The sequence below is a fragment of the Sarcophilus harrisii genome, chromosome 4 (genome assembly GCF_902635505.1).
Source record: "Sarcophilus harrisii chromosome 4, mSarHar1.11, whole genome shotgun sequence".
Taxonomy (NCBI): domain Eukaryota; kingdom Metazoa; phylum Chordata; class Mammalia; order Dasyuromorphia; family Dasyuridae; genus Sarcophilus; species Sarcophilus harrisii.
Genome location: NC_045429.1, coordinates 196,945,517 through 196,962,510, shown reverse-complemented (window position 1 = coordinate 196,962,510; position 16,994 = coordinate 196,945,517). Strand labels below are relative to the sequence as shown.

At 33.8% G+C, this 16,994-nt stretch overlaps 1 protein-coding gene across 1 annotated transcript in view; it reads right to left on the bottom strand.

Annotated features, from left to right (window-relative positions):
• The window catches only part of PREP (prolyl endopeptidase), a 163,420-nt gene extending 146,643 nt beyond the window's left edge, over positions 1-16,777 (bottom strand). The window contains exon 1 of the mRNA XM_031964471.1: positions 16,583-16,777. The gene's annotated coding sequence lies outside the window, so the exon portion shown is untranslated. The remainder of the gene's footprint in view (positions 1-16,582) is intronic.
• Between the last annotated feature and the right edge of the window lie 217 nt (positions 16,778-16,994).

Below are 16,994 nucleotides of genomic sequence, written 5' to 3'. Positions count from 1 at the left end.
TACTGGACTGCTTTCCCCCCTTCCTGATTGAGACAAACCTTTCCTGAAGTCCTTCCAAGATATCTTCTGCTGGAAATTTGTTATACTCCAAATATTTGTGAATTCAGCCACTCCAAAATACATTCAGAAGCTTTATTTGATGTTGATTCTGAGGGAAGCCAGGAAGAGCTCAGGCAAAGTCCTGTCTACTCTCTACCATCTTGGCTTCATCCTCCAAGGAAATTACTTTGAGAGCTATGTGGGACAAATTAGAGAAAGAAAGACTTAAGGTGTGGAGGTCAATTAAGAGTTTATTGCAGTAGTCCAGGTAATTGGCAGTTGGTAACTTTGAAGGGAGTAGTTTGAGTTGAGTGATGAAGTTAGAAGTCAGATTACAAAAAGTGGATCTGAAACATCCTCATCTTTTACAATTAAAATCCATCCAACCCAGTAAAGGTTGCCCTCCTGATTAAATATTTTATTCATTTCAGGAGAGCACTTGGACTATCTGTTATCCTTCATTTTCACTTAACAACTTGCCCACTTCCTTTTCCAGCCATATAAGTGCTGGATAGATGAGGCAAATCATTATTGGTAATAGGCTGCAGGAATATCTAGGTGGTACTATGAATCAGGGATCAGGCCTGGGCTCAGGAAGACTTCAAATCTGGCCTCTGACACTACCTTTATAATCCTGACCAAGTCACTTAACCACTCTCTGCCTCAGTTTCCTCAACTGCAAAATGAAGATATTCATAGCACTTAAATCTCAAGATTGTTGTGTGAATCAAGTCATATATTATTTGTAAAGCACTTACTACAGGCGTGGTACCTAGTGGGTGCCATTGTAGGTGACTGATGACTGTTCCCTTCTTACTAATCACCTTTTTATCACTCTTTGAATTATCTGTTACTTTGAATTCTCCTAGATTATTATTCTTCAATTTGCAACCTAAAGAATATTGATGTAAGAGATATTTTGCAATGGGCAACAACAGATTGGGATCATTAAAGACACTACATAATTTCCAAAAATGGTAATGTAGTCCTTTGTTTTCCTCCTATTAACTCTGTTCTCAGCTCATTATCCATCTGCAGTATCTCTCTAGGATAAATGTTTGCTCATCCAAAAACACATTTTAATCTGAGGAAAAAAAAACATTATTCATTGATTTATTTGTTTATTTTCCCATATAGATTGCTGGAGTAATAGTGATTGCAGATTTTATTGAAAAGATCTTGTAATATTCTTGGGATTAATTCAGACAGTACAATGCCATCTGCAAACAGGAGTATTTGAAGAATCTTAATAATCTGTTTTCTTCTAATTTTGTATTGAACTTGCCTTTTTAAAATTGTGCCACTCACTACAGCAATTGGAATGATGAATCTTAAATATCAGGGAATTTAAAAGTGAGGAGGAAGTGATCAGTTTTTTTTTTTTTTTCCTATTCATTTTAGTTCCTTCTTTTGGTGGTAAATGCTTCTCCAAATGAGTATTCATGTGGTACTCCAAGCATCTGCATCAGAGATGGAAAAAGAAACCTATGAATAAAACATACTTATGCAAAAGAGATTTATTAAAGGATATTTTTTATATGAGATATGAGAGTCAGATGTTATGTGTCTCCAAGTTTGCATAGTTTGAGGAGAGGGTGTGCCAATTACACAAATTGAGGTTTGGTGATTCCAGGATAGCTTAGTAGTTGAACAAACATTGGACTTGAAGTCAGAGAAGCTGGGTTGGACTCCCAGCTTTGCTGTATGCCATTTATTTGTACTTGGTCAAGTCACTTACATTATCTAGACCTCAGTTTCTCTTCTACAATAAGAGAATTGGCATTAAGATGGCTTCTTAGCCCAGACATGATGGAATATTAAAGCTATTAAAATTTTGTTGGTCCTGCCACTATTTTAGTCTGTACAGTCAATGATCTAACTATATTAAGACATCGGATTGTGAAATGGCTCTTTTACTGGTAAGCATTTTCTGATTGTTTAAATATATGATATTCTGTGTACATTTATGTCTAGTGCCTTATTGAAAAAGCTGTTTACAATATGCAGATTTAAGATTTCTGACTATTCTACATGACTTTGGTTTCTTTCATTTCTTAATCTCGGGCCATATTTTCCAGAATGTTTTTCAAATGTTCTTTACTCCATTTTGTGCTCACGTAAGTGCTCACTCCCATTGTTTACACAATGTATATGTTGTTTTGCTGAACATGTTATTTTAGTTTAAAAGCTTTTGTCAAATTCATCATAATTTTCTGCTTCTTCATACTGCATAACACATGTTGACAAATAAGCTGCAATTATTTTTGTGATGATTTATTTTTCATGATGATTTGTTTACTTCCTATTATGATAGATGGAAAACAAAATAAAGTCCATATTCAGTTCCATTGATTGAGTGTAGAAAATAGGATATTTTACTGTGTTTATTATTTGCTGCTAAAACAGTACTAGCGTTTATAAGATATGAGAGATATTTATGATATGATGTGATAAGATATGAGATATTTATAATTACCAGTGAAACAAGTCTTATCTTTTTTTATTTTTATCTCTAAGAAAAACTTGTGAGCTGTCTACATTTAACTCCACTTTGTTTCTTTTCATTTTGTTCATAGCCCATGTGTGGTTCATTTATTCCAACACTGTAACAACTTGTTATTGTAAAAGATCTTATATTAAAAATATCAGTAGTTAGCTATTGAGAAAGAGGAGATGATGGATATTGGAGGGGATGTGGGAAAATTGACATATTAATGCACTGTTGGTGGAGCTATGAACTGATACAACCATTCTAGAGAGCAGTTTGGAACTGTGCCCAAAGAGACTCTAAAACTGTGCATACCCTTAGATCCAACAACTGCTGATCTATGCTTCAAAAAAATCAAAAAATGGGAGTTGGGAAGGTGGGAAAGAAATATGTGTACAAAATTTATGCAAAAATATTTGTAATAATTCTCTTTTGTAGTAGATAAGAATTGGAAATTTAAGGGATGTTCATCAGTTGGGGAATGGCTAAGCAAGCTTTGGCATATGATTGTGATGAAATGTTATTGTTCTATAAGAAATGACAAAGTAGGATGATTCCAGAAAAACCTAGAAAGACTAAAATGAACTTATGTATAGTGAAGTGAACAGAACCAAGGGAACGTTGTACACAGTAATAGTGATATTGTTTGTTGAAGAATTGTGAATGATTTAGCTATTCTTAGCAATACAATAATCCAAGACAATCCTAAAGGACTAATGATGAAGCCTCCAGAGAAAGAACTAATATTGATTGAATACAGATTAAAACAGTCTATTTTTTTTACTTTCTTTTATTCTTTTTTCTTTGATTCTTCTTGTACAAAATGACTAATATGGAAATGTTCTACATGTTTGCATATGTATAACCTATATTTGATTGCTTACCTCGCTGTTTTCAACAGCGAGGTGATTCAGGCCAGTTTCAATGAACTTTTGATGAAGAAAGACATCTGTACCCAGAGAGAGGACTGTGGGGACTAAGTGTGGATCACAATACAGTATTTTCATATTTTTTGTTGTTGTTTGCTTGCATTTTGTTTTCTTTCTCATTTTTTTCCTTTTCCTAATTTTTCTTATGCAGCATGATAATTGTGGAAATATGTATAGAAGAATTGCACATGTTTAACATATATTGGATTACTTGCCCTCTAAGAGAGAGGATGCGGAGTAATAGAGAGAGAAAAAGAAATTCCGAACACAAAGTTTTGCAAGGGTGAATGTTGAAAATTATCTATGCATATACTTTGAAAATAAAAAAAGTTTTAATTAAAAAAGAAAAACAGTTTGAAAGATGTTAAATTTCAGATCAATCAGTCAATAAACATTTATTATGTACCTATTATGTGCCAGGCACTGTGCTAAGTGCTAGGGATAGAAAGAAAAGCACAAGATCATCTATCTTTGCTCTTTAGAAGCTCAAAATCTAAGGGAAGAAGACAACATACAAACAACTCTCTACAAATAAACAACATTCAAGATAATCTTAAATAATCAAGAGGGAAAACATTAGAATTAAGGGATAGGAAAAACTTTCTGTTGTAGTTGTATTTTTAGCTGTATTTTAGTTGAAGGTCACTAGGAAAGCCAGGGGGTAGCTTTAGAAGGATAAGCATTCCAAGTATGGTGGATAGCCAGAGAGAATTCCAGGAATCTGGCAGGAGAAAATCTCTTGTTCAAGGAACAGTCAGCAAGTTAGTGCCCCTGAATCACAAACATATGTATACATAAGTATAAAGTATAAAGCCTGGAAAGGTCATATGTACATGGATATGTATATATATATATATATATATATATATATATATATATATAGAGAGAGAGAGAGAGAGAGAGAGAGAGAGAGAGAGAGAGAAAGATTAGAAGAGATAGGGGACCAGTTATGAAGGGTTTTAAATTCCAGCAAGAGTGTTTGGGGTCAGATCTATGCTTTAAGAAGATCACTTTGACAACTGAATAGAGTTGGAAGAAATTTGAGGCAGGGAGACTATCAGAAAGCTAGTAGCATCATTCAAGAATAAGATGATGAAGGTTTCCAGCAGTATTATGGTAGTGTTAGAGGAAAAAAAGGGATGAATGTAAGAAAATAATAGAGGTAAAATCTATAAACCCTGACATGAGATTGGATATGACGACTGAGAGAAAATGAAGAATCAACAATAACACCTAGATTGTGAGCCTACATGACTGGGAAGATGATGGTACCCTCAAAAAAAAATAAGTTTAGAAAGGGGGAGAGATAATGGGGATAATTGTGTTCTCTTCTTTAAAATATAATGGTTCTCTCTGAGCAGGTTTCTTGGGGAGGTTTTCTGGAGGCAGTCTTAGTTTCTGTTCAGAGTAATAATCACTCCAAATGCAGCCAGCTGATAAAAGTTCAAACGTTTATTTTCTCCTTCCTTGGGCCGGGTAGCTTTCTTAGAGGCCTCAGCTTTCCTTGGTTCTGAGAGGTCTCGTTGCTAGTCTTTTGCCTTTAGCTCAACTCCAAATGTCTCCATCCAGCACCAAGGTGAAAGTTGGAATGAATCTGACTTGGCTCCGAGAGAGGGCTTCTGGCTCTCAATCTCCCAGAGTACTCTGTGTCTGTCCCAGAGTGCCTCTCTCCAACTCCTGGCAATGTTCCGAATTGACCAACTCTGACTGACTCACTGAAGCTCTTTTTATGCTTGGTGTAAAAGGTTAACTCCTCCTCCAAGAGTGGTATTGTGGGCTTCCTCCCAGAGTGCTCTTTGGCCCTAAGAGCTTCTTGCTTATATGAGCTCTCTAAAGGTGTGAACACAAGCATTGTTTCTATCAGTTCCACTTAGTGCCTTGTTTCAAGTTCTGGCCCATAAAATATCTCCTAGTAAGATCAGATCAATCATACTGAACCATGCTAAATTAGATAATTATTGTCTCTATCAACTCTAATGAGTTAACACTTTGTAAGGATTCCAACAGATAATGAAAGGAGTTCAAACTTAGATGTTGAGTTTCAGAGTTTGAGATGTCTAATAATCAATTAGAAAGGTCAGTCTTGATATTGGGAAAGAGATCAGGGCTGGATAAGTAGATTTTAAACCCATTAGCATAGAATTAATTTAATACATGGGAACAGAGAAAAGAAGAGAGGGTTTAGGACAGAGATCTGAGGAGCACCCACAATTTGTGGGCATGCCTTTAATGAAGAATCAGCAAAGAAGACTGAGAAGGAACAGTCAGATAGGTAGGAAGAAAACTAAGAGAAAGTAGTATTGCAAAAACCTAAAAAGAAAAGAGTATCAAGAGAAGATTGTAATCAATGAATCAATAAACTATGAGCCCAGAATATTGAAGATAAATCATGCTGCTCATTTACTGTTAGAGAGGCCAATGTAAAATCCAGAGACAAATATATTTTTAGGCACAGTCAATGTGAAAATTTATTTTTCTAGACTTATGCATGTTTATGATGAGAAATTTATTTTTCAGAATTTGGGGGGGTGAGTTAATGAGGGAACAGTGGGAGTAGATTATTTTTAAAAGTACATATGTAATTAAAACATTTTGAAAACTAATAACTAAAAAAAAAAATAAAAAATAAAAAAAAAATCTTTGTCCCTTGGGAAAAAGAAAAGAAAAGAAAACTAATAACTGCTTTTACAAAATAGAACAAAACTTTCCTCATCTACTTGCTTGCAAAAATCCTTTTTGTTTCTAAAAAAAATTAAAAAGTATGTTATTGTTATTAAAGAAAGAAGGAAAGGTGTGACTTCTGACTATGTAGTTCACATATTTCTCTTTCTAGTATGAACTATCTGATATTGAATATAATATGTACTCTGGCAGAAATCCCATCATACTTTCCACTCATAAGGTAAATTCTTTGGCAATACTTAAATTGTGTGCTAACATAGGATTGCCTTCTTTAAGGACTAAAAGGTCTTTAGAATATAAATGGTTTGATGTTCAAGCAAGTTCTCTTTTCTGGGAGAAGGCCTTCTCACATTAATTACAATTATAAAGCTTCTGGCTGGTATGAATGCTGTGCTGTCAAGTCAACTGTGCACTCATAAGAAAGATGTTCCCAAATTTATTCACGAGTCCTTTTCTTCACCATCCAGTTTTTTTGGCTTCTGTCACTTCACAAAATCCTTCATCTGCCAAATACTTTCTTTACCATATCACAGCAAGGCAAGCAGTACATTCAGGGAAACAGCAAACTCAGTGCAAGCAGATTTACCCCTAATTTGAATCAGTACACCAGACAGAACTCCAGTTGTTCATGATTGTCTTCATTTCAGAATAATATCCTTCCCTGGCTTGCTCACTACTGAGTCCTTCCCTCTCTGCAAAGAACAAAAGTTCCCTTCAGTCCCTCCTTCCAGCTGGGAAACATTGCACTACCCATCAATCTTCTCGCCAATAAAGGGCTATATGTGGAAGAGGGAATAGACTTCTTTTGCTTGGCTCCAGAAGGCAGAACCAAGAACTGTGGGTTGCAAATTGTCTCAGAATAAGGAAGAAATTCCTAAAAGTTAAAATTACCCTAAAGCAATATGGGTTGCTTTGGGATATGATGGATTCCCTCCCCTTCACTGGAGACCTTAACTAATGATTGGAAGTCATTAAGCAAAGTACTGATGACCAATTATCAGGTTTATGATATTAGAAATTCTTATTTAGATACTCATTGGACTAAATGGACTCTGAATGCCTCCCAAGTCGGAAGTTCTATGATATAATTTATTGATACAGAATCATATGATCCATGTTGACATAAACAGGAAACATCAAAAGCTCTAAAAAGAATTGAAAATGTGAATTTAGATAAATACCATTAATTCAGGAGTGTCAAAAACTAACCTGGGTAGAATTGCTTCTCTTCATAGGTGCTTGCTGTCTTAGCACCCACTAGGAGTAAGGAAGCAGTTGGTGCCGCAAGGGAAAGGCATAGGTGGAAGAAAGTTGAATAGGGACAAGTAGCAAAGTAACAGATAAAGAAGTGTACTGAACTTTTTAGGAATCAGTTCTAGATCTAGAGTTCTTAACCCGAAGTCTGTAAACTTTAAAAAAAAATTGATAGCTGTATTGCAATGTTACATGTATTTCAGTACAACTGGTTCCTTTTGTAATCTTATGTATTTTATCTTATGCATTTAAAAATTCCAAGGAGTCCATAAATTTCATCAGACTGCCAAAATGTTCCATGACACAAAAAGGTGAAAAATTCTTGTTCTAAGGCATTCTAAGAAGGACTGTAGTGAAAACAAAATTTCCTGTAAAGGGACACTACGAATTAATGTCCCTGTAGTAGAAAAATGGATGACATAGATGGAGAGACAGGAAGGATTTTGTATTACCTTTTTATTTGAGGTGGGGTAAGGAAAAGGTCAAAAGAGAAGGGGAGGATAAAACCATAAAAATAGAAAAAAAGTATTAGATGTTGGACAAGACAATAAAAGGGTGCCAGAAGGGAGGGGGAAAGACTAATTCAGATTAATGTAACCAAAACAATCTACAGAGACTAAGTGCTCATTAAAAGAGGGAGAATATGTATTTATTATATCTATATGCATACATGTATGTTTAGTGAAAGACAATAATATTACATGGGAATGGATAAAATCCCCCAAGAAAAATTAAAAGAATGGAGGAATGGATAAAAAGTAAAACCCAACAATTTGCTGTATGCAAAAACAAACATTTAAAACATCTTGACAAATTCAAAGTGAAAAGTGAACGAAACAAAAAAAAAAGAACAAAAAAAATTTTAGATGACTCTAAAAAAGTGATTATCATTTCAAATGAGAAAATAATAAAAACTGATAATGTCAAAAGATAATAAAATTATGCTTAAAGACACTGTAAACAGTGACAAAATGGAATGCTATAAACAAACCAAATGGCAGCATCTAAACTCTTTAAAAATGCTACAGGATTGCAAAAAGACATTAATAATAACTCCTACATGATACCTCCTACATGATAATACTAGGAAACTCTGAGAACTAGATAAATCAAGCAGAAAAATAAACAAGTAGAAAAATATAAAACTAAACAAGATATATGGAAAATTAGGTTTGATTGACTTAGCAACCAATAAACAATAATATTAAATATATTCTTAGCAAATTACCAAATAATTTTATAAAAATTCATCATGTACTAGTAGATAAAAGATTCATATATATAGTTTTTGTGAGGTAGGGAATGCATTAGTAGGTAGCAGTAATGGTACCCCCCAAAAGAATATTAATTAATCATTCATTTTAAAAGTATGCAAAAGAAATAAATAGAAAAAGAAACAAAATAAAAAGAAACAAACAAAAATAAACAAATAGAAATTCAATATGGGGAAGTTAATGAGAATTTATTAAGTGCCTACCATATGGTAGACCTTGGAAACAAAAAAAAAAGATAGTCCTTGCCTTGAAAAGTTCAGATTCTAATGTGGAAGATAACATGAAACAAATTATATACAAACAAGATGCACACAGAAGGACACACACACAATATATATGTATATGTGTGTGTGTGTGTGTGTGTGTGTGTGTATACACACATATAGAGAAAGAAACAAAAGGATCAAGAAGAAAATAAAGAGGAGAGACTTTTGGAGGGCAGAGCCAAGATGGAGGAGATGACACGTTTCTCTCTGAGCTTCTCTACAACCCTCAGACTAATTAGCAAACCCAGCCTCTGAATTAGTTCTGAATTGGCAGAATCCACAAATATTGGGAGTGTAACAAATTATCAGCAGAAGATAATTTTGAAGATTACCAGAAAAGGTCTGTTTCAATTGGAAATGGGAGGGAGACAGCCAAGCACAAGGCTGAGCACAAATATTACTGCAGATAACACAGAGTCCCAGGGCAGTGTAGTATCCACATGGCAGAGAATCTATGGAGAGGAAACAGACTGATCAGAAATGAGAAAGAGGCAGCCAAACAAAAATAGGTGAACACAAACTCCAGCACAAACAGTGCAGAGTCCCACAGTGTTGCTGACTTGTGGGGTGGTGTAGACTCCACATGGCAGAGAATCTATGGGATGTTTCTACAGGAATCTACAGCAGTGTTGGTCACTCTGCCCTGATTGCAAGCCAGTAGATCAGCAGAGAAGTTAGAAAGCTTCCAACATTTATTTTATGTTTATAAAAAAAATTAATAGTGAATACCAAAATGCCAGAATCTCACAGGACCTGGCCACGCCCACCCAACACCAAGAGTGAATCAGTGACCCAGTGCAGCCTCAGCCACTTGAAAAACTTTCCCCACCCTAACAGCAGACCTTAACGTTTTTGTTTTTGTTTTTTTTTTTTTTTTTTTTTTTACAAAATGAGTAAAAAAAAATAAAGAGGACTCTGACAATAGCTTCTATGGTGAAAGAGAAGAACAGATGTCAAATCCTGAGGAGATTAAAGGCAAATTGTCTCCAGATGAAGCCCCAAAATGTGATATAACCTGGGCCCCATCACACGAGACTCTCCTAGAAGAAATGTAAAAGGATCTTAAGAGAGAGATAGATGAAAAATGGAGAAAGAAATTTAAACTTTGCAAGAGGATTTGGAAACTGTATATAACTCATTAAAAGATAGATTTGATAAAATGGGGGGGGGGAAAGCATCTCTCAGAAAAACAGAATTTGTGAAACAGAAAAAGAAAATAACTCCTTAAAAAACAAAATTTGTGAAATGGAAAAAGAAAATAACTCCTTAAAAAACAGAATTTGTGAAATGGAAAAAGAAAATAACTCCTTAAAAAACAGTATTTGTGAAATGGGAAAAAAAAAATTCCAAAGAACAAAACAACTCATTTAAAAATTCAATTGGACAAATACAAAAAGTTAAAAAAAGTAAATGAAGAAAATAATTCACTAAAATTTAGAACGGAACTAATGGAAATAAATAACTCAATGAGACAACAAGAATCAATCAAGCAAAAGCAAAAAAAAATGAAAAAAATAGAAAAAATGTAAAATACCTAATTGGGAAAACAACCAAGCTGGAAAATAGATCAAGGAGAGACAATCTAAGGATTATTGGACTCCCTGAAATACATGATTGAAAAAAAAAAGAGCCCAGGCACTATCTTTCCAGAAATCATCAAAGAGAACTGCCCTGATATCATAGAATCAGAAGGTAAAATGACCATTGAAAGAATTCATTGAACACCTCCTGAAAGAGACCCCAAAATTAAAACCCCAAGACTAAATTTGAAAACTATCTGACCGAAGAGAAAATATTACAAGCAGCCAGAAAGAAATAATTCAAGTATCAAGGAGCCATAATAAAGATTGCTCAGGACCTAGCAGCTTCCATGTTAAAGAATCAAAGGGCCTGGAATCTGATATTCCAAAAGGCAAGGGAACTTGGAATGGAGCTAAGAATAAATTACCCTGCTAAACTGAGCATTTTCTTTCAGGGAAGAAGATAGACATTCAATGAAACTGGTGAATTCCATTTATTTTTGATGAAAAGACCAAAACTAAACAAAAATTTGACCTCCAAATATAGAACTCAAGAAAAGCATAAAAAGGTAAAAAGAAAAAAAAAACTCTTGAGAATGTATTTCTGTTATGGGTATACATAGAGAGTATATGTATAACATAAAAAAGAAACTAGAGGTGGAAAGGAAATTGTAACAGAAAAAAAAAAGGGAAAGTGGAGGTAAAATGAGGGAAATTACATCTCAGGAAGAGGCAAAGGAAACATTTACTTATATATATATATATATACACACACACACACACACACACACACACACATAACATCTCTCATCTTATAGAAAAGTGGGAGGGGAAAGGGGAAAAGGGAAGGGGTAGGCTAAATAAAAAGGGAAAGAGAAATAGTAGGGGGAAGCTATAAGAAAGGGGGAGGATTTCTAAAGGGGGAAGACGCTTGAGGTAAGTAGTGCTCATAAGTAAAATACTGGGATGGAGAGAAAGGGGAAAAGGAAAGAGAAAAGTATAATTTGGGGTGAATAAGATGTCAGGAAATACAGAATTAGTAGTTTTAACTGTAAAGGTGAATGGGGTGAACTCTCCCATAAAATGTAAGTGGTTAGCAGACTGGATTAAAAGCCAGAATCCTACAATATGTTGTTCATAAAAAACACATTTAAAGCAGAGCAATACATACAGAGTAAAGATAAAAGGCTGGAGCAGAATCTATTAGACTTCAAATGAAGTAAAAAAAAAAAAAAGCAGGGATAACCATCCTGATCTCAAATCAAGCAAAAGGAAAAAATTGATCTAACTAAAAGAGATAAAGAAGGAAACTATATCTTGCTAAAGGGTACCATGGATAATAAAGCAATTAATATTTAAAATAGACCCAATGGTTGGATTAAATTTGGGAAAAATTGTGAGAAGAAAAGAAGCAAAATTGAATAGGGGAACCCAATGCCCAAATTAGAAAAAAACCCAAAATAAAAAGAAAGAATTAAAAGGAAACAGAATATGAAAAATAATTATAAATCTTTGGAAAAAGGGAAAGAAAGGATATATTCCCCGGAATTTAGGAACCAACAAAAACCACTAATATTGTATAAAGACCTCAAAATCAAATACAAAAAGACAAAATGTAAAAGGGATTTTTTTCAGACCATGTGCAAAAAAATAATTAAAAAGGGATTAAAATGGCCAAAAAAAATTGAAAAAAAACTATCCAAAAATAATATGAAAAAAATATAGACAATCAAAATGTCACCAAGAATTATTGTTGGGAATAAAACAAAAATAACAAATTTGTGGGATAGAAAAGGGAAAAGGGGAAATTTTTATTCCAATGAGGAAAAAAATAGAGAAAGAGAAATCAAGAATCTTCAACTAAAAAATGAAAAAGAAAAATTAAAACCCCCAAAACAAATAAAAGAAATTTAAAAATATAAACAGATTTTAAAAGAAACCAAAACCATTGGTTAAATAAAACTAAGAGTTGGTTTTATGAAAAAAACATCAAAATAGATAAACCTTTAGTTAATTGGATTAGAAAAAGAAAGAAGAAAATCAACTTGTTAGTCTCAAAAATGAAAAGGGAGAACTATCCACCAATGAAGATGAAACTAGAGCAATTATCAGGAATTACTTTGCCCAACTTTATGCCAATAAATTTGACAACCTAAGTGAAATGGAGGAATACCTGCAAAAATATAGATTGCCCAGATTAACAGAAGAAGAAATAAATTATTAAATAGTCCCATTTTAGAAAAAGAAATAGAATAAGCTATTAATCAGCTCCCTAAGAAAAAATCCCCAGGATCAGATGGATTTACATGTGAATTCTACCAAGCATTCAAAGAACAATTAACTCTAATACTATATAAACTATTTGAAAAAATAGGAAATGAAGGACTCCTACCAAATTCCTTTTATGACACAGACATGGTACTGATACCTAAACCAGGTAGAACAAAAACAAAGAAAGAAAATTATAGATCAATCTCCCTAAGGAATATTGATGCAAAAAATCTTAAATAAAATATTAGCAAAGAGATTACAGAAAATTGTCCGCAGAATAATACACCAAGTCCAAGTAGGATTTATACCAGAAATGCAGGGCTGGTCCAATATTAGGAAAACTATTAACATAATTGACTACATTAATAACCAAATTAATAAAAACTATATGATTATCTCAATAGATACAGAGAAAGCATTTGATAAAATCCAACACCCATTCCTAATAAAAACACTAGAGAGTATAGGAATAAATGGATTTTTTCTTAAAACAGTCAGTAGCATCTATTTAAAACCATCAGCAAGCATCATATGTAATGGGGATAAACTAGAATCATTCCCAATAATATCATGGTGTAACAAGGTTGCCCACTCTCACCAATATTATTCAATCTTGTATTAGAAATGCTAGCCTTGGCAATAACAGAAGAAAAAGAGATTAAAGGAATTAGAGTAGGTAACAAGGAAACCAAATTATCACTCTTTGCAGATGATATGACGGTATGCTTAGTGAATATTTAGTGAATCAACTAAAAAGCTATTAGAAATAATCCACAACTTTAGCAAAGTTGCAGTATACAAATTTGACCTCAGATAGTTAACACTTCCTAGCTGTATGACCCTGAGCAAGTCACTTAACCCCAATTGCCTCGGGAAAAAAAAAATGAGCTGGAGAAAGAAATGCAAATCTCTCAAATCTTTGCCAAAAAAATCTCCAATGGGGTAAAAAAAAATCAGACATGACTAAAAATTGACTAAACAAAAATGTTCTCTTCCAGTGTTCTTGGGGGGGTGGGGTGAGGGTGAAATGGGACAAGGCTTTGGTTGACACTTGACATTCAAGTGGAGATGAAGAAGACATGCTTTCTAGTTATAGGAGGACAATGTGTGCAAAGGCATAGACATGGGAGATGATTGTGCTATGAGAAATGAGGAACAATAAGTAGGCCTTAGTGGTTGGACCTCAAGCTACATTTTTTAGGCTACAGGCACATATTCCATCACTAAGCCTATTCTTTTTTTTTTTTTTCTTTTTTGACAAGGCAATTAGGATTAAGTGACTTACCTGGGGCACACAGCTTGTAAATATTAAGTGTCTGAAGCTAGATTTGAACTCAGATCCTCTTGACTTGAGGGCCAGTGCTCTATCCACCATACCATCTAACTGTCCCCTACTAGGCCTGTTTTTAAAACATTTCCAGTTTGATAGGCTCTGACAGTGTTTGTTCTATTATCTCCAAATCATAATGAGACATCAAGGAATGAGAGATACAAGTGTAATATTTATTTCAGATAAGGAGGGCTGTTAAAACTTTAGTCAGATTTGTAACTTAATTAGTTTTTTTCTTAGCAAGCTAATTCTATTATTGCTAATTATATCTTCACAGACTTTCATTATCTACCTATCTATAACAATGGTTATCAATATAGTGATAACATAATAAGATAATATATGTTTTTCTGTGACACAAAAAATTTGACAGTTTCTGGATATTTAATCATTTTATTAATAATGTTAACATATTATTCATAAAAGGACAGTCATTTGGCTTCCTTTCTTCAACTAAATACCCCTCATGGAACCCACTCAATGCCCTTGGAAGAGTGGATGTTCCCAAGAGTGGAATTCAACTCTGATTGGTTAACAAGTAATGAGAAGAAGGAATATTATGAGAGGTAGACTTATTCTAATGAGAGGTTGAGGGATGTGACTGGGATCATTCAGTTTTAGTCAAAGAGAATTCTTTGGATCCATATTACCTGTTTGACAAAAAAGAAGAATCTATACTTTCCCACACCTACTTTAGTAAATACAGTGGGCCAGGGTCTATCAGTTGACCTAACTTTACCTTTAGAACAAATCTGAGATCTTCCTCTTAGTATTAGCCCTGTACTTCAAAATCTGTTGAATAACCTACAGGGGATGATTTTTGAATGATGAAGTAGAAAAGAGGAAAAATCTTATGACCTTTCAATTATTAGTCATTAAAAACAAGAGAGAAATAATTGTTTCTGTCAGATAGATAGAATAGTATAAATAGATCTATTTCTAGATACAGATAGATATATGTCTATAGATAGATCCATTTCTTTTCATTCATTTTGCCTCCCATTCTTATTTATATCTTTGTCTGGTTATTGAAGTTTAGAAAAATCAACTCTTCCAGTCTGTCAGTTTAGTTAGTAAATATTTATTAAGTGCCTTATATATGTCAGACATTGTACTGTGTACTAAAAATACAAAGGAAAGTAAAAGATAGCTCTCCCTGTTCTCAAGGGGCTCAAAATTTGGCAATAGGATACAACAGGCAAATAACTATTTACAAATAAACTATATCAGGATAAACTGGAGATAATCAACAGAAGAAAAAGCACTAAAATTAAGAACAATTAGAAAACCTTTCAATAAACATTAATATTCCATTATATTCATATTCCATAACTTATTCATCCATTTCCCAACTGATGGGCATCCAGTCAGTTTCCAGTTCCTTGTCACTACAAAAAGGCTGCTATAAACATTTTTGCATGTGTGAGTCCTTTTTATGTTTTCTTTGGGATACAGGCCCAATATTGCTGGTTTAAAGAGTATGCACAATTTGATAGTCCTTTGGGTAAAGTTCCAAACTGCTCTCCAGATTGGTTGGATCAGTTTACAACTCTACCAACAATTTATTAATATCCCAGTTTTCCTACATTTCCTCCCAACATTTATCATTATCTTTTCCTGTCATCTTAAACAATCTGAGAAGTGTATAGTGGTACAAGAATTTATGTTGTAAGGCTAGTTCAAGATTAGATCTATACTATAGTCTTTCCCTATAATAATAATAATAAATAATAATAAAATAATAATGCTCTATAATATCAACCTTAAAGCCAGCACAAATATTTGTATTTTTTTTACTCATTTAAAATATAATAGTACAGAAAAGAAGGTCGAATTGATGTGATACAGCATTAGGATTGATGTGAACTCTAACTATTGTCAACCTTGCCACATACAAAAGGAGGACACATTCCTGGGACTGTTTTACCTTTTCAGCATGACTAAAGCTTGCTCAAATCACCAAATCAGAAAAGATCTTACATATAAGAAGCCCTTTCTTCCTTTGAAAAGACAACACTAGAGATATTCTTACCCAACAAGTAATTTTTGTGACCAATGCCCTCATTATCTGGTATTAGCATACATACTTCCTGTGATTCCATGTGTAGTTGCTGACATAAACATAATGCACATGAAAGTTTATTCTCCACTAGGACCTTCCCTAATTCTTCCCCAATTCTCCAGACCTTGCCTTTACTTCTCCTCTCTCAACTCACCTCTAACCTTTAAATGGCATCTCTTCAGTCACAGCAAAAAGCTAAATCATTTTGATTAGCTCTTGGACCTTTGAGAAAATAAAGAGGTCCTTGTGGCTACAATGCTGACCTTTGTGAGTTTTTCACATTCCAAACTATTCTCCCAGAAACTGGTGCTTCATCATCAGAACATTATCAAAAGTCATGTTTTGAGAATGAAACAATCATATCAATTATTAAGAAATAATAAATATTTTGGTGATGAAAAGAAGCCAGTCTTTCCCAGAAATTTCTGATCTTACATTTAGCTGTCATGACAAAAAGCTCTTCTTACCTTGCATTAATACCTCTTCATCTTGGAGTTACATAGAGAGAGATACATCTTCTGAGCTTTATTTTGTCATCATGAGCATGACACTATCACCGAACAGTCACTATCACTCTATTCTCAAATAGAGTAACCAGCATCCTTTTAATCTCTAGAATGGAAATTGATTAATATAATACATCAGCAAATATGAATTAATCCTCAACTAGACAATCTATTTAATCCATATTCATATTATCATTCTTGTTTGTCCCTTGGGCTCAAAGAAGACCAAAATGACATCATAATATCAGAGTCAATGTAGCTGATCATAACAACACAAGCTCACAAGACTCTGCTCTGTGATAGGTTGGGCACAAATAGTCTGTATGATGATCTGGGAGGGAGATGTCTCTAAATTTTCACAGTCCTGCAGTTA